Below are 20,115 nucleotides of genomic sequence, written 5' to 3' on the forward strand. Positions count from 1 at the left end.
TAAGATGAAGTGATACACCATAGCATAAGAGTTAACAGCAGAGTTTCTGGAATCTGATTTCCGGGGAACAAATCTGATTTTGCTACTTTCTACCAGTATAAGTTATAACAAGTTTCTTCATCTCTTTGTGCCTTAATTTTCTCTCTGTAAAATAGGCATAAAAATTGTTACTTCTTGTATTTGTTAACCCACTCACTGCCATCGTGTCGATTCCAACTCATAGCAACCCTATATGACAGAGTAGAACTGCTCCCATAGGGTTTCCAAGGCTGTAAATCTTTATGGAAGCAGACTGCCATATCTTTCTTCCATGGAGCTGCTGATAGGTTCATACTGCCGATCTTGCCGGTTAGCAGCCGAGCGCTTTAACCACTGCACAACCAGGGCTCCATTTATATAGCTGTTACTGGGTTATATAAAACAACCTGTGTAGAAAGCTTAGCATGGTGTTTATTATAAAGAAAGTTTTCAATACAGATTTATTCTGAACATTTGCTCGGAACAAATGGGCTAAAGGCTAGAATGTAGAAGGGTTAAGAACGATAAAAAAAATGCTAGTCCCTAATTAGACCATCTTAAGGAAAAGATTTTTCTAAGACAAAGGTGAGTTTTAAAACAAGACTAGTTTTAGTTCTTCTTAGGAAATGGGTTTTTTGGTTTTTTGCATTTTTTCATAATGTAAATTAGGTTGTTTGGGGGAGGGGACTTTTTGTACTTCTATGATGTTCTCTGTACTTTTTTCTGTGCTTTTAAAGGCACGTAATCCAGAGATAATACGAGATCAGAAATACTATGAATACTAGCTACTGGGGAAAAGAGAAAGACAATAGCAAGTGCTTCTCCGGCTGTAGTACTTGGTACTGAAAACTCCAGAGCCCCATGCTGGGGCCCAGCTGAAAGCTTGTCACAGCAGGCTTGTCTTAGAGTCTGTGTGCTTTCAAAACACTTCCTCAGCTGGTTGCTATAGAAATAATTATACTGCACAATAACTCTGAGAAGCAGAAGCAGATGGAAGTGAAAGTAGAAATGCTGCCGTTTATGTGTGTTTAATATCTTTAGGATTACAAAGGGAATAAGCTTAAAAACAAAGAGCATCATTATTTAAATTGAAAATTTAAAAACATAAAAAAAAAAGGTTTCATTTAATCAAGTTTTCCATTTTGACACAACAAAGTGGTCAAGTGAAGGCTGTTGATTCAAGCCAGGGGAGTGATTAGCAAATGCTAAAGAAAAGAGGAAGTAAGGACTCCTGTCAAGTGGATGCAAGTCTGATTTTAATCATGAAACTCAGAATAAGTATATCTTTGAAGGAATGATACCATCGGGAAAATTATATCTTTTGTAGGTTTATAGTTATTCTAGGATATCACCACTTAGACAAAAAAATACTCAGAAATCCAAAGCTATGTTTCTGTTAACTCTATATTCACTTTCTCTTTTTATTTTTTTCTTGTGAGATTTAATAAAGAAGAGTTTATAAGATATGTATATATGTCATATGTATACATGTATACATGAGGCACAATGTAAATACATATACAGACAGACACACACACACTCACACAAAACATGTAATACATGATATAAATGTAACCCTGATAAGCACTTTCTAGCTCAAGAAATAGAACACAGCCACAACCCAAAAGCTCCACCAGGTACCTCCTTTTGATTCCATTCTCCTCTTCCCCTGAAGTCAACCAATATCTTGGTGTCTGTGCTCATTTCTTTGTAATTTTTCACCTACATATCAATCCCTAAATAGTATAATTTAGCATTGCTTGCTTTTGGATTTTATATAAGTGGAATCAGAGTGTATTTTTGGCTAATTCTTTTCCTCAACATTGTGCTTGGGAAGATTTAGTTGTGTTGTATATAGCTGTAGTACTTCATGTTCACACACACATTCTACTGTGCGAACATACTTATTGGGTTAAATTATTTAGTTAAGCCTTCAGCTGAAGATGAATAAATTTTGTTGCTTCTACTTGGACTAATATGGACAATGCTGTACAGGTCTACTGGTCTACAACTGTTCCCATGGGTAGAACTGATGGGTAGTAGTTATGTGAATCTTCACCTCACTAGATAATGCTACACTGTTTTCTAGCGTCACTACCAGATACTCCAACAAGGAGTACAGGAGAGTTCTCATCTCATTCCTGTTAACCTTAGGTATTGTCAGATTTCTTTAATTTTTGTTGGCCTAACAGATAAGTAATCATATCTGATTGGGATTCTTATTTGCATTTCCCAGATTACTAATGAGGTTGACTGTCTTTTAAAAAATTTATTAGCTATGTAGGTTTCTTCTTTAGAAAATTTCTGCATAAGTCTTTTGCCCATTTTTCGATTGGACTCCGTTTTTTTTTTTTTTTTCTCTTTATGAATTGTGAGGCTTCTTTTTACAGTCTACTCTTTTGTCAGTTAAACATTACAATATCTGCTTCCATACTGTCTTTTCTTTTCAACCTTTTATGGTGTCTTTTAATGAACAGAAGTTTTTACTTTAAATGTGGTCAGATTTTCCATTATAGTTTTCACTTGTTTACAAAATCCTTCACTGTCCCAAGTTCATGAAGATAGTATCCTACATTACTTTCTAGACACTATTATTTTACTTTCACATTTAGATTGAAAATCCATCTGGAAAAGGTATATAGTGGGAGGTAGGAACACCAGTTATATTTCCATTTGGAGATCCAATAGCTCTGTAATTATGTTTTGAAACGTTCTTCTTTTCCCCATGAATCTATGATACCACCAATATTATATATTAAGTAAGTGTATATATGTGTATTATATATTTAATCTGTCTGTATTCTCTCTATTCTGTTCCATTTGTCTATTGATCTTTCTCTTTGCCAGTACCACAGTATGTTAATTTCTAAGTTTGATATCTGATTGGACAAAGCCCATCACCTTGTTCTTCTTCAGGTTTCTCTGGGCCAAGTCACTTTGATAATTTTCAGCAATTACAAAAAAGCGAATCACCTTTCCCCTTTCGGCATGGTAATATATGGAAGAATCCTGTGATAACAATTGAAGCTTTTTAGTCATTGTGAAATAATAGATGATAGAGTTACAAAAGGGCCTAAATTGGAAGACCAAATATCTGCTTTACAATGGCCTTAAAACACAGAATAGCACTCAAGCAGAGATAAGGGGCAAAAAGTATTCTTGAGATAAGAACCATCATTAGTCAAGGTGAAGAGACTAAAATGTGGATGACAGGCTTGCTGATTGGATTTCAAATTGCAAGCAAATTATATGGAAACTTTGTGCCTATAAATATGGAAGGTAAAATGAGAATAAATAATTCCATGAAAATATAATTTCTCAAAATTGTCTCTAGTTAGAATAGAAAACGTGAATGAAAAGATCATATTTAATAAATTTATTTATAATGTAGATAGATGATAGATAGATAGATGATAGATAGATAGATAGATAGATAGATAGATAGATAGATAGATAGATAGATAGATAGATAGATAGATAGATGATAGAACATTTCATACAACCTCCAAAGACACCAGGCTTAGAATACAGGCAGTCCCATTACAAATGAGATCCATTTCTAAGTGTATCTTTAAGTGAAATTTGTAGGTAAGTCGGAACAGGTATGTATGATTCTTTTTTAACCTTACTTTAGTGCAAGAAGCGAAAGATGTGACTGTCTGCTTCCATAAAGATTTACAGCCTTAGAAAGCCTGTGGGACAGTTCTACTCTGTCCTACAGAGTCACTGTGAGTCAGCATCAACTTACAGGCAATGGGTTTAGTGCAAGAAAAGGCTCAAAGACTTTTTAATTATTTAAAATCTGTACATGCAGCAAGTCAAGGTGATCGTGATGAAGACATTGTTTTGAGTCAGAGTTGGTTCAAAAAGTAAGGGGAAATTTATATAACATTAAAGGGCAAGTATGAGTTGTCCTTAAGTCCACATTTGTAACCTGGGGACATACCATATTTGATAAAGTAAATGTGGAAGGGACAGAGCTGATTTATCTAGTGATAGTACTTGAATGATATGGAGACAATAATAATCACAAATTTTGTGGAGTTGGCTGAGTGTTTGATGTCTGTTTCAGAAGCCTCGAATAAAGAGAATGGCAGGCCCATGTCAGCCAACTACCAACTTAGGACACACTGTGAAAGCCAAAATTTTTCGATGGCAGCTTTCAAAATAACTCTTATCTTCTGTAGCCAGAGAGAATCAGTCCCAGGGTTTACTTGAAATGGTATTGTAAGAGTTGAAATGCAAATCCTGACAAGTCTCCTAAGGTAAACATAGAACACTGATATGAAAGAAGTGGGAACCTGTGCCTGGAATGGGGTCATTTAAATAGAGGCACCTGAAAATCTTTACCTTCTGGTGAACAGCTGAACAGGTGAACAGCTGCCTCCATTTTTCTAGAGACCTTACCAAGACATCACAGGATAATTTCTGTCCTCCTTAAGACCTGCCCTCAAGCTATCCTCATTGCCTCTAAACTAGCAATGGGATGCAGTCTCAGCACAGCCTGAGTGGAACGTAGTCTTTGATACAGAAAGAGGTTGACTATTCACTAAAATTTCTACCCTGGCTAATATGTAACTGGCTGGGAAAAGTTAACATGTGGGATTGGATCTTGAAGATGCAGGCCCCAAGGGAATAATATATAAAACTGAATAGGAAAGAGTTTATTAACATGGAACTAATATCTCATAACTCAAGATTTAATATCTCATAACTCAAGATTTAATATCCTAGGAAGAACACTTGAACCCAAATTTATTATGATGCCAGGATGGTTCCTTGAAACTTGGATGTGACAAGGGTCTATAATAAATGAGGTAGAATTCTAAGACTGCTTTAGCAGAGTGCTGATGAAGAGCTCAAAAGACTGTGCATGTTGACCATGTTAAAATGGATTTATAATATGGGAATACAGAACTCGTTATCTAAGTTACCAAGGGCTTCTATTAATGAGATAAAAAATATAATAATGAAGGGAACAATAGCATCTTTGGAAACATAGTAGCACCCATCTTACACAGACCAGGAATGACAGTAGGAAATGCTGTCACAGGAAATAAAATGCCCAGCTCACATGGACCTTGCAAGATGGCAAACACAAGAGTCAAATCAACAACATCTGTGGAAAGCTGTGGTGGAGAAGCTCAATATCATCAGTCAGAACAAGGTCAGGGGCTGACTGCAGAACAGACCATTAATTGCTCACATACATATTCAAGTTTAAGCTGAAGAAAGTTAAACCAAGTCCATGAGAACAAAAATACAACCTTGAGGATATTCCACCTGAATTTAGAGACCATCTCAAGAATAGATTTGACACATTGAACACCAGTGACTGAAAACCAGATGAGCTGTGGAATGACATCAAGGATATCATACATGAAAAAAACAGAGGTCCATGAAAAAGACAGAAAAGAAAGGAGCAAAATGGATGTCAGAAGAGACTCTGAAACTTGCTTTAGAACATTGAGTAGCTAAAGCAAAAGAAAGAGATCATGAAGTAAAAGAGCTGAACAGAAGATTTCAAAGTGTGGCTTGAGAAGAAAAAGTAAAATATTATCATGAAATGTGGAAAGATTTGGAGTTAGAAAACCAAAAGGTAAGAACACATTTGGCATTTCTCAAGCTGAAAGAACTGAAGAAAAAAATTCAAGCCTTGAGTTGCAATATTGAAGGATTCTATGTGAAAAATAATAAACGACACAGGAGGCATCAAAAGAAGATGCAAGGAATACACAGAGGCACTGTTCCAAAAATAATTGGTCAATGTTAAACCATTTCAGGAGGCAGCATATGAACAAGAACTGATGGTATTGAAGGAAGAAGTCCAAGCTGCACCGAAGGCATTGTGGAAAAAAAAAAAAAAAGGCTCTTGGAATTAACAGAATACCAATTGAGATGTTTTGACAAAGGGATATAGGTTGGAGTTTCACTCTCATCTATGCCAAGAAATTTGGAAGACAGCTACCTGGCCTACATACTGGAAAAGATCCATATTTGTGACCATTTCAAAGAAAGGTAATCCAGTAAAAAAAAAATCCAGTAGAATGTGGAAACTATTGAACAATATCATTAATATCACACTCAAATAAAATTTTGCTTGAGATAATTCAAAAACAGTTGCAGCAGTACATCAACAGAGACCTTCCAGAAATTCAAGCTGGATTCAGAAGAGGACATGGAATGAGGGATATCACTGTTGACTTCAGATGGGTCTTGGCCGAAATCAGAGACTACAAGAAGGATCTTTACCTGTATTTTATTGACTATGCATTTGACTGTGTGGATCTTAACAAACTATGGATAACATTGCAAAGAATAGGAATTCCAGAACACTTCATTGTACTCACGAGGAAACTGTACATAGACCAAGAGGCAGTCATCCAAACAGAACAAGGGGATACTGCATGGTTTAAAGTCAGGAAAGGTGTGCACCATACTTATTCAATCACTATACCAAGCAAATAATCCAAGAAGCTGGACTATATGAAGTAGAACACATCATCAGGATTGGAGGAAGACTCGTCGACAACCTGCGATACGCAGATGACACAACCTTGCTTGTTGAAAGGTAAGAGGACTTCAAGCACCTTGCTGATGAAAATCAAGTACTATAGCCATCAGTATGCATTGCATACTGAAAACAAAAGTCCTCACGTATGGACCAATAAGCAAGATCATGATAAATGGAGTAAAGATTGAAGTTTTCATGGATTTCGTTTTCCTTGGATCCATAATGTTCACAGAAGCAGCAGTCAAGAAATCAAAAGACACATTGCATTTTGCTGCAAATTTGCTGCAAAAGACCTCTTTAAGTTGTTAAAAAGTAAAGATGTCACTTTGAGAACTAAGTTGTGCCTGACCCAAGCCATGGTATTTTCAATTGCCTCATAAGCATGTGAAAGCCAGGCAATAAATAAGGAAGACCAAAGAACTGATTCCTTTGATTCATGGTGTTGAAGAATATTGAATATACCATGGACTGCCGGAAGAATGAACGTGTCTGTCTTGCAAAAAGTACAGCCAAAATGCTCCTTAGAAGCAAGGATGGTGAGACTTCATCTCATGTACTTTGGACATGTTATCAGAGGGCAACAGTCCCTGAGGAAGGACGTTATGCTTGATAAAGTAGAGGGTCAGCAAAAAAGAGGAAAATGAATTGACCCAGTGTCTGCAATAATGGGCTCAAGCATAACTACAATTGTGAGCATGGCGTGGGACCGAGCAGTTTCATTCTGTTGTACATAGGGTTGCTATGAGTTGGAACCGACTGAAAGGCTCCTAACAACAACAAGTTCTGTGGGAGTGACCAGATTCCTGAGTAGTAGAGACCAGATGATGTCTTTAAACCAACGTTGTAGTGTGCACAGAATTACAATCTACAGGCTTTAAGCTGGAGTGACTTTAACTGCAAAGATCTCTATCAAAACAAAAACCCACTGCCATCGAGTTGATTCTGACTCATAGTGACCCTATAGGACTGAGTAAAACATTCCCATAGGGTTTCCAAGGTGTAAATCTTTATGAAAACAGACTGACATGTCTTTCTCCCATGGAGTGACTGGTAGGCTTTAACAGCCAACCTTCTGATTAGTAGCCAAGCTCTTTAACCACTGCACCATCAGGGCTCTTCTGCAAAGATCTCTAGTGATGACAAATAGATTATGGTTTTCTTAGTAGCAAAATAGATGGGCAACTGACTAGGTTGTTTCTTGACTTGTATAAATACGATGAAAAAAAAAAATGAAGACTTAGCAAACAGAAGACTGATAGTAGTCACCACACTGAAGACTTAAAATTCCTCTTCCCAAGTGGTGTTTGCAAAGACTGGAATGGGGAATTAAATTGAACATAATGGAGCCCACTTCCCTTGCACCTTTTTGTCTTTAACAGTAGCATTAATCTCTATCATTTTACCTGGAATATGGTCTTGCCATTGAGAGAGGGAACTGCTTCAGGAGCCTCCACATGGCCTTTTCTACAACACAACTCCTATCTCAGAGGTTAAAGATCCAGCATGAAGTTCATAGCTGCTAAGTTTATCCAGTCCAATTGAGAACCCAGGGACTATGGAAATTATCCACTAGACCCCCTGTGACACATACTTGAACCAGCACTCCATTTCTCAGCTGGTCTAGATATGACCTATTCTAAATTTTTTTTTTTTTTAACAGGAGGACCTTGATGGCACCTTGGGTCCTCTTGTATTGAAGTTAGCTTAGACGCTATAGCCAAAGTTCTTGAAAGATCTAGGCAGGGTCTGATCTCCAGTGTATAATGAGTAAAATGACATATGGAAAGTATGGGAAATCTTTATTCATATAATTTTTGGTGTATTGCAGTGTCCTTTCATGGGTCTGGGAATCTGCCCAGGCTTTTAAACTGAGTTAGGGATTGATACTCCATTGGCACATTAGGCTTCATTCAGTCATTTTTTGTTATATAAATCAAGCCATGTTCTTGTTGGCTGCCCAATTATTTTTCCTGTAAACACCCTAGTCTATTAGCCATCACCATAAATCACCAATAGTTAAGTGTTGTCACTTGACCCTGCTATTCCAGAGTCCCACTATTACCACTGAGAACAGGGAGCCCAGTTCTTTAACAGTTATTTCCTACCATCAACCCTTGTCTACAAAGGGCAGCCATCACTGAGCTTCTGAAAAATGCCAGTCTCTCCATCACTAGCACATTCTTCAGCTACTTAGTGATAACAATGTTCTCTGGCCCTTCCCATGAACATAGTGGGTGGACTCTCAGGTCTTATACAATAGAGGCATTCTAGTATGCTCGCTTCTCTGAGCCTTTTGATCCTTTCCTCAAAACTCTGCCAAGGCAGTTCTATCATTTCTACCTAATTTAATATGAGACTTTTTCCCCATTTCCATGTGCTCTTGCCAGGGAGTTAAATCCTCATCATGGGAGAATACATCCTTATTAACAAATACTCCTTTATCAAGCTTATCTTCTTCCATCTCAACCCCCCCCCAACCCCAGTCCAGCACTACCAAGATCCACTTCCTGGTGTGCTCTCCTGGTTCCTTTTGGTATGAATTAATCATGTCCTGAAAATGTTTTGGTGAATAATCCCTTTTTTTCCATTAGCAGAGATGTACTTTCCTAGTTGCCATGCTGAGATTTGTCCCTAGTTACAAAATAGGAAAAGAAGTAGGATCAGATCTTGAAGAGGCCATATACCATCTTCCAAGGAATCCATGTCAGTGAGGCTCTGTCATGCGCTTCAGGAAAGGGAAGGCTGCTACTCTCTAGCAGAAGGAATTAGGTTGCTCCTGCAGGGCCAGGGGTTCAGGGAAATCTGGGGGTTCTACGTTCTTGAACACATCTATTATTACCAGCAAATGTCTTAGTGTCCCACTCTGTCCCTGTCATGTTTCTGAATTTAACATAAAATACTTGCCAGGTAGCTGTGATTTCAGCTTTCTTTATAGTTCTACTCCTTTTACGATCAAGTCCATTATCCAATCTTCAGCTTAATACACTTTCTAGCTACAGGAGTTGTGGCTCTCCTTAAATGCTGCCCTGTAAAACGCCCTGTAGGTCCTCTAAATTGACACACCCGAGCTTGTCAATTTTCTTCTTCAGCACAACAGTAGCACTTAGCAACAACCAACCAGCTCTCAGTCTTTACATTTACTAATCCCTCTATATCTCTGAAATACTAGTTATGTTGTATAAGTCAATTCATCTCTTTTGGCCTGCATCCCATCCCAACTCACAACAGGTGAAAATCATCAAAACTATAATACTACAGTGAGCCAGAGGCTTTTAACAATATACTTATTGCCAACACTTTGGATCCTTGTTGCTATCCAGCTGGTAAGTGATCCAATTCTAGAATCCCATCCTAAGAGTGTGCTTCCCTCGGACCACTTTTGAAATTACCTACTTTCAGTTGGATTTCCCACAGACAAACCCTGTGACCACAAATTGTGTAAAAATGAATTATCAGAATATTTTCCTAATAGCAAGGACTGGGGAATAGAAGAAGACCAGTCAAGGGTGCTTTAGTAAGCAACATCCAACTGAGGGTAATTTATGATCAATCCTGCCATAGAGATCCAGGGAAATTATAGGTTAAACCTTCAAGCTGGTCATCAGAGGCAAAGAAGCTAGATTATTTTACTTCAGCACCCATCAGACCTTGGTTCAGAGCTATGATTGGGAGAATGTAAATTCCCAGGCACATCTAATTCTCCCTTTTGCAGTAAAGGAGCCATGGTACCGCAGTGGTTAAGTGCTGGACTGCTAGCTGAAAGGTCAGTGGTTCGAATCCACAAGCTACTCTGTGGGAGAAAGATGTGGCGGTCTGCTTCTGTAAAGATTACAGTCTTGGATAGCATGTGAGGCATTTTCATCCTGTATTACAGGGTTGCTATGAGAAAAAGTGGTTGTGACCACCTGAAGACAGCCTTTGACATATATGCAGATGTCAGCTCCTGGGAGTGAATGGGCACTGGGCAGGTGTATATGGAGTGGAAGAGGAATCTGAGGAGAGGTGGAAGAAAACTGACAGTAACTGCCCTGGCCGTAGACCTTCATGCCCAGGGAACCATTTGCAGAATGAGTATTTTCTTGCCCCTACAACTTTAGGCTGCTCTATTAGACATCCTGGCTTCCAGAGAGGACATAATAAGGGTTCTACTGGAACATGAAGCTGTGACCCACATTTTTTTGTCAATGTGGGCTTTGAAAATTTTACCAATGGTTATCTTTAATATGGAGGCGCAGAGAAGTATGTCTGGATCTTGGGGGGGGATTCATTTGTATGCACCTTGATGCTTCTATACCTGGTGATAACAGGGAAGGGGTAATTGCAGCAATTGCAATAGGATGAAGGTAAGGTACCAAGAGCTCAGACTCTTCAAGGGTGAAGATATGGGTCACCACACCAAGCAATCAGCCTAGACCGGGTGCAATGTTAAAACAGGTAGTAGAAGAGTGAGGAGAACTCTTAGATGATTAGTTACTATTGAAGACTCTTTGCTTAGTTCAGTGTATCTTAAATTGGTTTTTCTTATCAGCACACACAAGGAATTTACATCATAGTCCCCCAAAATAATATTCATAACTAAGTTTGCAGAATTGTTTTCCATAGGTAGGAAAACTCACAAAAAGACCATACAGGTGTGATAGAACCTCTTTGCTTCTATGAAGGATGAATCATTAAAGTCTATTTGGTTAAATCTGACTTTATGTTTTTATGTTCCCAAATCTAATTAATATAATAGCTCATTGAAATGTCATTTTACTGTACAATGCAATCTTAAAGTTGATCTCACCTTAGTCACTTCTTATCCTAACTCTATTGTTTGCAGAATTATTTTCTTTGCCTAGGGTTATAATTTTACATATTTATTGCCTACAGAGGAGATTTGCAATAGATCTATAACTCACAAATTAGTATACTGAATGGTTTTCTGATGCCTTTAAGGAAATATGTCACAATAGTGGTAATTCAACACTGAAAATTTTAAGAATAAAATATAGCAATGAAATTCCTGTTTTACAAAAAGTACCAAAATGTTACATGCAATAGAACAACCTTCTTTCTTATTAGAAATACTTTGTGTAAATATATACAGAAATCATGCTATTGTAGTTTTTTATTCTGTCAGGTAAGACAATGAAGGTGAAATCAGTACTATTTCTAAAATATGGATATTGACATTTTTGCATGTGACTCCGAGCGAAATAAGAAAACATTTTAAAAAGGGCTTTAGGTTATCTGCAAGGATGAATCCACTCGTTTTTGAAAATATTCCAAAAAAAAAAAAAATTCAGCCTATGACAGAATAATCTTTAACATTTCTTTTTTGATCTAAAATAGACATTTAAACATATCTCATGTAAAATTATTTTGATGTTGGCTTCGTAAATGTTTTATTCACACTCAGTGCTAATTAACTTATAAATCTATTAATTAAAAAAGCAGAGTCTCAAGTTATAACACAAACAAAGAGACCATTTTCCTCCAATGGAACAAAGCTAAATTAGTATCCAGAGACTAGAAACAGAATATAGACAAAATAATAATAACTTCTCAACTCAGCCAATCTATGATGAACATACACAGAAAAAAGCAGATTTTTTTTCCCTTAAGACTGAGAAACTCCATAAATATAAATTAGAATAGGTAAAAGAAGAAACAAATTATGTAAGTCTTGCATAATTGGACAAGTTATGAAGAAATGGGGCAAATATTTCATGAAAACAAATCAGCTTATTAATTTAATACTATAATATTATCTTGCTTAGATCAGTTCTCACTCATGCCGTGTTCCTGGTTTTCTCTGACCTGTAGAACCAACCCTTATTCCCCATCCCTCAGCTTCTCTGAATCTCTCCAGGGAAGCAGCAGAGTTCAGTGGTAAAGAACAGCCACTCTGACCGAGGTCACACTACCTGGTTTCATCCATCTGTGCAACCAATATCTATTGAGCCAATCAGTGTTTTAGGCATGAATAAAACAGTCCATATACCTGTCTTCATCAAGGTTATATTTGCATTGGTATGACAGATACATATATATATGTATATATATATATATATATATATATAAAGTGCAAATAAAAGAAGTAGATAGTTAAAAGAAAATCTTGAACTTCTGAATATTTTACTTACTGTGCAACCAAGGGTAAATATTTAACCTACATAAGGCTCATATATGTTTTTAAATATGAGAAGTGGGAATGATAATATTGTTATTCTATGAGGACACACACACACACCCATATATATATGTATATATGTGAACACATACAATCTTCTTTGAGGTTAAATTTAGCTTTCTTTAAAAGGGAATTGTAAGTCACAATTTAGACCAGGCAAGGAGACTTACTTATATTAAATTTTTTTTTTTTTTTTTTATTTAAGGAGCCTTACTTATATAGACAGAAATCAACTCATGGAACTAATCATGAGTCTTTTGTGCTATAAATTGCCTTTACCGGCAGGATCAAATAAAAGGAAAGATATAACCTAGTGAACAAAGAACCTTGTTATCTGACTACTCAGACTGATGCATAGATCCCCAGAGGAAATTAGAACATATCCTGTTCTTTATCAGAAGTTACAGGCTCCTTTTTGACCTTTTCTGACATCCGATATAAAATGAGAAAGACTTTCTGAAGTATGGAACTATTTTATTAAAGAGGCCATCATTTTTTATTAACTCCAAAGCTTAAAAATCATAGTTTAAAAAAAAAAAATAAGTACTGAAATTGTAGCTGTCTCTGTTGTGGAAAATTATGTTGGCTCATAAATTTTGCCTTCTATTAATCACTTAGCTTATGAACAAGCTCCGAATTCTTATTCTTTTCCTTTTCTTTGATCTTCCAACCATTCTCAAACCTCTTACAAGAGAGAAAGCATTTCTCCCAGCATCAGTTTATCTCATCCTGGTCATAAAGGCATTCTTTGTCTGTTTTCTGACTTTAAATATAGCACAAAAGCTTTGTTTCTTCCACATTGCCTCATATCCTTGTGAAGATAAAATGAGATAATTCATGCAAAACTCATTACATAGTGCCTTGTATATAGTGAATGCTCATTGAATATTAGCTACCCTCACTTTCTGACCCCTCTCTCTATTCTCATTGAGCTTACCATAGTTGAAAACCTTACTGCTTTTTGCCTTGTTGCTATAGCCTCCCAATATGCTTCCCATCTCCAATATGACCTTCCTACCCTCAAACTCCCGTATATAGTACGGATTGTCACAATATTAAATGCCTTGATTAATAACTCAGGGCTATTCAGCTTCCTCATCAAATACCTTTAATGAGTCCACATTCTTAATCAGATTTTCAAGGCCAGCTACTGCCTAGATCCACATTCCCTTTCCAGTTTTGTTTTGTTTATGGTCTGTAAGGATCCCTATACTCCAGTTAAATCAATTTGTTTGCCATTCCTGTATGTGCCTGTCTTAGTTGTCTTGTGCTATTGTAACAGAAATAGCACAAATGAGTGGCTTTAACAGACAGGAATTTATTTTGTCATAGGAGGCTCGAGGTCCAAATTTAGAGTGCTGGCTCTAGGGGAAGGCTTGCCCTTTCTGTCAGCTCTGGAGGAAGGTCCTTGTTTCTTTTGAGCTTCTTCTCCTGGGCAATCTTCATGTGGCTTGGTGTCTTTCTTCCCCATCTCAACTTGATCTTCTGTCTTAATCTACTCTTTTTATATCTCAAAGGCGATTAAGTTTAAAACAGACCCAACACTGATATGGCCTCTTAACATGACAAAGAAAATCCATTCCCAAATGGGATAATAGGCCCAGGCATAGGGGTTAAGATTCATAACACATATTGTTGGGGGACAAAAGTCAATCCATAACAGTGCCTCAACATTTCCTTTCTACCTGAAATTCCCATTCACCACCTAACCCCAACAGGCATATAATCTCACTACCTGTCCTCCAAATGTCTCCTCCTCTGTGATTCCTTCAGCTAGGAGAAGCATTGTTTTAACTCCTGGGGACTTTGCCATTACTTTTCTTATAGTACACCTCACTTTTCACCTTCCAGCATCGCTATTTGTGTACCTGGCTTATCTCTCCCAGTAGAGTGCAGACCCTTGAGGGAAGAACTCATATCAAGTAGAGATTTGTATTCCCAAAGTATCCTCACTGAAAAAAATATTTACTGACTAAATAAATGAATTAAATTTTCAAGTCCTTCAGGACAGAAAATTGAGAAGGTTAAGCACCAACTACAAATAATATTTTACTACAAAGTTGGTTTCCTAACCAGGCAGATGCTGACTTGATTTATGATGTGATTTCTGGATAACAAGGGAGATAACCCTACCCCCAAACATCTCTCAAGGTCAAATATTCTAGCAGTAGAAACCCATCTGATTCAATTCCCAGCCAAAGTACCTCATGCACAGACACACCCTGTCTGTCAGTGGTGGCTTCAGTTGAGCTTCCAGATTAAAGCAAACTAGGACGAAAGTCCTCGTGACCAACTTCTGAAAATTAGTCAGTGAAAACCCTATGGATCACAGCAGTCTGCTCTATGACTGATCATGGGGCGTAGCATAAGACTAGGAAGCATTTTGTTCCATTGTGCATAGGGTTTCCATGAAAGGGAGGTAACTCAATGGCAGCTAACAAGAAGAAGAAACAAACTAGAAATGATAGTATTCCTGTTGGTCTTTCAGTTAGGTTTCAAGAGAAATACACTTGTCAAATAAAGTTGCTTGCTATATAGCAGAACGTGAAAGAGAGGAGGAAGAACAAAAGGACACTGAAAACAGAAGCAGAAGAGTGCAAAAACAACATTTTGCCCACGTTGAACTTTTCATGTAAACAGTCCTGTTTTAGTATTTGGCAGCAATTTAGATTCTCGGTGGAATGTAGCATAATTTACCTAACATGAGGTAGATTACAGTTTACTAGCAAGTTTATAGACCCTGCTAAGAGCAGAGTCAGACGGTGTGGCTTAACTTGGAGATAATTTGGGAAATATGCTGTAGGGTTACTATGAGTTAGAACTGACTCCATGGCAACGGGCTGGAAGGCAGGCATGAGCTGATACGAAGTTGGGAATGGGAGGGCTAGGAAATAAAAGAAGCTCTAGCAATTCACATTGCTTCACCATGCAAATTCAGAACTCACTACTGAGTCAAACGAGCCATGACATAGTATCCTGGTTCAGTTCAGAGAAACCAAGGAAATAATTATGTGAAATCAGAAAGAGAGAGTTACTGAAGCAGGTTCAAAGAGAAACAACCCAAGTCGAACCAGCAGGCTATTAGTAATTGCAAAGTAGTAAAGGAAATTCATGCATGGAGCCTACATGACACTGTGTTAGACTCTGTATTGTTCCATCCAATTTATATTTCTGCTTATTCCATGCATAAAGGCCTTCAGTGTGTCTTCAAGAATTTTTTATAATTATGGCAAGTAATTCATGGCTCCTAGAACCTGATATCTCACATCTCACTGACCTGAAACTATAGGATAAAAAAAAAATTACTGTATTTCTAAATCATGATGGCAACAGACTCCGCACTTGATTGGTAGAAAGCATTGAGGTAGCTTATTCTCTCCACCTGTGCATGGAATCTAGGGATATTCTGGCAACCCCAAGTATGAAAGCTTTGTAGGCATCTATAAACAATATTATTGGCACTACCATTGAACTCATGGGACAAGAAGTGGTAGCAGTGGGGAGTCTCCAGTTGGCTTCATGGGTAGTGGATTAAACCAGTGAGAGTTTGGACAATGGAAGACCACGATGCCCATGGAAGTGCCCATCTAAACAGCATCTCTCATGCACCCCCAAATCAGTTTTCAGCTACTGTCACAATGTGGGGTCTGTGGTCAGTACTGTGCTGGAGGGAGCTCCTACCAGCTCACAGGAACCAATTGTGCACATTTCTTCCCAAGTCCGTGTTTAGTGAAATGATCCTGGTAGCTTGCAATGTCCATGATAGCAAATGCTACAGGCCAGGGCTTTCCCCATCCCTGGAGAGCTGGTTATTAAATATTCACTGCCACACCACTGGGTGTGCCCTGGTCTTCCACTGTCCAAGCTCTCACAGGTTTAATCCACTGCTCATGAAGAATCCCTACCACTACTACTCCTTGTCATAAGTTCAATAGTTAAACAAAAAAACAAACCCATTGCTGTCATCACAGCGACCATATAGGACAGAGTAGAACTGCCCCATACAGTTTCCAAGGAGTGCCTGGTAGATTTGAACTGTTGACCTTTTGGTTAGCAGCCATAGCTCTTAACCAGTATGCAGCCAGGGTGTTTATTGATGCCTTCGAATTCCAGTCTTGGGGTTTCCAGAACGGTCCTAGATTCCATGTATAGGTGGAAAGAATAACCTACCTCAACTCTTCATTTGGCCAACTGGGCTTTAAAACGCTCTTAGCGCCCCAGTGGTTTCTCACTGTCTCCTCTTGGCTTCTCCATGATATCTTAAAACAAATCCAACAAACCCTGTAGGAGATAGACATTATTCCAAACCTTCTCTAATTTGTTTTAATACTCAGGGTCCTCCTGTCAATTACCAAAATTTGTTTCTCCTAACTTAGTGACAAAACAAAAGTGTTGGTGCATATCAGTAAATGTAAGCAATGTAGGGTGTGTGAGGCTATGGGAAAGGAGAGGAGAAAAGACAGAGACTGATGACATGAGGAGAATATGGAACGCAGCTCAGTCAGCCAAAAATCTGGGATGTCATTTACATTTCTATTTAAAATATTTATGTACCGATTGTGCTAGATATTTCCTTTTCGCTCTCTTTCCCAGATTAACTCTCCACCGTTTTCACCCTGCTCTGTGTTCTTAGAAGCTTATATTTAAGGACGACATCAATGACTCCCTTGGCTTCACCTCCTATTGAGTTTGACCAAAGGCACTAGCAGGAGATTTGGAGGGCTAGGGGAGAGAGTGTGTAAGTATTTATTCCCTTAGATCCCTCTCTGATGAATGATTACAGGTTGATGGATCCCTCTATAAAAAATCTGTTGGTTGGGCATCTACATATAGCTACTCCTTCTGGTTTCTGATAACTGTTCTTTCCCCTTGCCTCTTCAAGCCTAGAGCTAGTTCCAGCTTCCTGCTGTTGCCAGCCCCAGGATATAGCAACACCATCCCTTGTTTTCCTAAAACCTTGCCTTATACTTTTAAGAAAGAAATATCCATTCTATTAAAAGTTTACTTATTACCCAGTTTGAGTGTGCCATCTCATGCTACTGGGATCCTGACTGATATGCCAACTGAACTAAGTCATAATCCACTTATCTTAATCTTCTGCTCACTAGAGGCATTTCTATGTGGTATATTTATGCATCATATACGAGCGTAGTTTCGACTCCGCAAAAAAAAAAAAAAAAAGCTAAGCGTAATTCTGTCAAACGTTGCTGTTTATTTAATCTTAGTTATTCTTCATCTACCCCCATCAATTTTTTGAGATATTGTCAGAGCTTAATTTATTTTTTCTAATACCTTCTCTTAACATAGATACTTGAGAAGAAATTAAGGATAATGGAGCCAGATTGAGTACACTGAATCTTGTAACATGTATACAAACACTAGTTTGATGTATATTTGTATGAGAAAGAAATCCAGAAATTCTTCGCAGAATATTAAATATACAGCAATGAATTTGAACAAATGGCTTCCATCTCATGAGCACCATCTCTGAGTTCATTTAAGGTAAAATGAAAATCTGGGGACACAGTTTCAGTTTAACATATCAAAGTCCTAGGAATCCACTCTGATGTTAGTAAGATCTTGAGCCTCGCATTACTTGCTTGAGTAGTTTCCAGAAAATATTTTCCTTCTCATTTATTCTCAGAAATCAATCATTGGAAAACTCGTATCAAGAATTAACCAGGAAATATTTTACGTTGTTCTAACCACTATGCCCCTGGTCAACTGCAGCAACTAAAGTGCTGCTCCAAAGCTAAAGAAATTTCTAGAGTAAGAAAGACAGGGCACCATTGACCTGACCTGCAACTAAAAGATGGGAGAAAGGCTATGTTACATGAGTGACTCATTGTGAAAATGTGGGAAGGAAGCATTGCTTCATTTTACTGTACACTATTTGTAAAGCTTTATGTTATATACTGAATAAGGGTAATATAAGTTTGAAATTCCATCTCTTTATGATATAATTTCTATTGTCTTAGTTATTAAATCTAAAGAATGTGATCTTATAGCTATGGGCTTAAAGAAAAAAAGAGCTTAAGCGTCGTTAAATATATATATATATATATGTATATAGTAGTCACTTTAAAAAAATAAGAAGGCCTAAGTCACTCCCTTTATCCCCCAAAGGGTTTGTATAATGCATTGAATACATTAGGACCTTAATACCTATTTACTGAATTTAATCCAAATATTCAAAATAAAGCTAAAAATCATATTGGCTATTTCTGAGAGAGTTTCCAAATGTAAGCATCTGTTTTTCTTTTCACATTATAAAAAATCAATGTGCCTGCAGAATTTTGAGAGTTCCAAGAAATCCTATGAATCTCCCAGGAAGCTGAAGTTTACCTAAAAAGGATTAGTGGCAGAGCCATGACACATCCAGCCATTGTCACTGATGTACTCTGGTCTGGAATTTTTTCTGATGAAATGCAAGCTCACACACCCTGTGTGACTAAAGGTATTAATAGTACTTAGTACGATGAAACTCTAATCCAAAAGGTACACAAATCCTGGTATTTAGTGCTCATTGTATTTTTAAAAAACGTGATCCCTGCTGTTTTAACACAACCTCAAAGCCACTGGTTCACATATATTCATTTACTTACTTAAGAATTTGTACTCATGAGCTCCCAACTCAATAATGGACACAATTCTAAAGAAATAAGGCAACTAAATTAATGAAGTATAAACTTTCCCAGGCTATTATATTTATCTCTTATGGACAATTCTGATGAGATCTAATTATACTCTTGTTTATTTAGAGTGAGCTACAAAAAAAAAAAAAAAATTTTTTTTTTTTTTTATAGGTCAGTAGGTTAAAATATTTTTCTGCTTCTCTTTAGCAATGAGAAGACATACTCCGATATATAGATCAAAACATCAGGAAGCATTGAACCAAGAAGTACCAGGAGAAAACTGAGATTCATCCCTAAGCCAAGGTTGCGTTAATAGTTCCCAACAAATCTGAGGATAGAAATGATAGAACTTTTATCAAAATTGGTGATCTGGGTAGGGAAAACAGGACAGAAGGCTTTTTAATCAAGTGATATTATTCAGTGTAGAGATAGCACATAAAGTCCTACTCATGGTGACTTTATGTGCAACAGAAGGAAATACTGCCTCGTCCTATGTCATCCTTACAATCATTGTCATGTTCAAGCCCATTGTTGAGGCTACTGTGCCAGTTCATCTCACCAAGGGTCTTCCTTGCCCTTGTTGGCCCTGTAGTTCACCAAGCACAATGTCTTCCTCCAATGATTGATACCTCTCAATCAATTGATACCTCTCAATTGATACATCCCATTGCAATCTACAAGGTTTTCGTTTGCTAATTTTCAGAAGTAGACCACCAGGCATTTTTTCCTAGTCTGTCTTAGTCTGGAAGCTTCCCTGAAAGCTGTCCACCATG

The 20,115-nt window shown here is 37.5% G+C and overlaps 1 long non-coding RNA gene across 1 annotated transcript in view; it reads left to right on the forward strand.

Annotated features, from left to right (window-relative positions):
* Nucleotides 1-20,115, forward strand: part of LOC111749867 (uncharacterized) — a 54,009-nt gene that overhangs the window by 13,322 nt on the left and 20,572 nt on the right. Inside the window, exon 2 of the long non-coding RNA XR_002785060.2 lies at nt 17,301-17,445. This is a non-coding gene — a long non-coding RNA (uncharacterized LOC111749867). The remainder of the gene's footprint in view (nt 1-17,300; nt 17,446-20,115) is intronic.

This window comes from Loxodonta africana, chromosome 9, assembly GCF_030014295.1.
Source record: "Loxodonta africana isolate mLoxAfr1 chromosome 9, mLoxAfr1.hap2, whole genome shotgun sequence".
Classification (NCBI taxonomy): domain Eukaryota; kingdom Metazoa; phylum Chordata; class Mammalia; order Proboscidea; family Elephantidae; genus Loxodonta; species Loxodonta africana.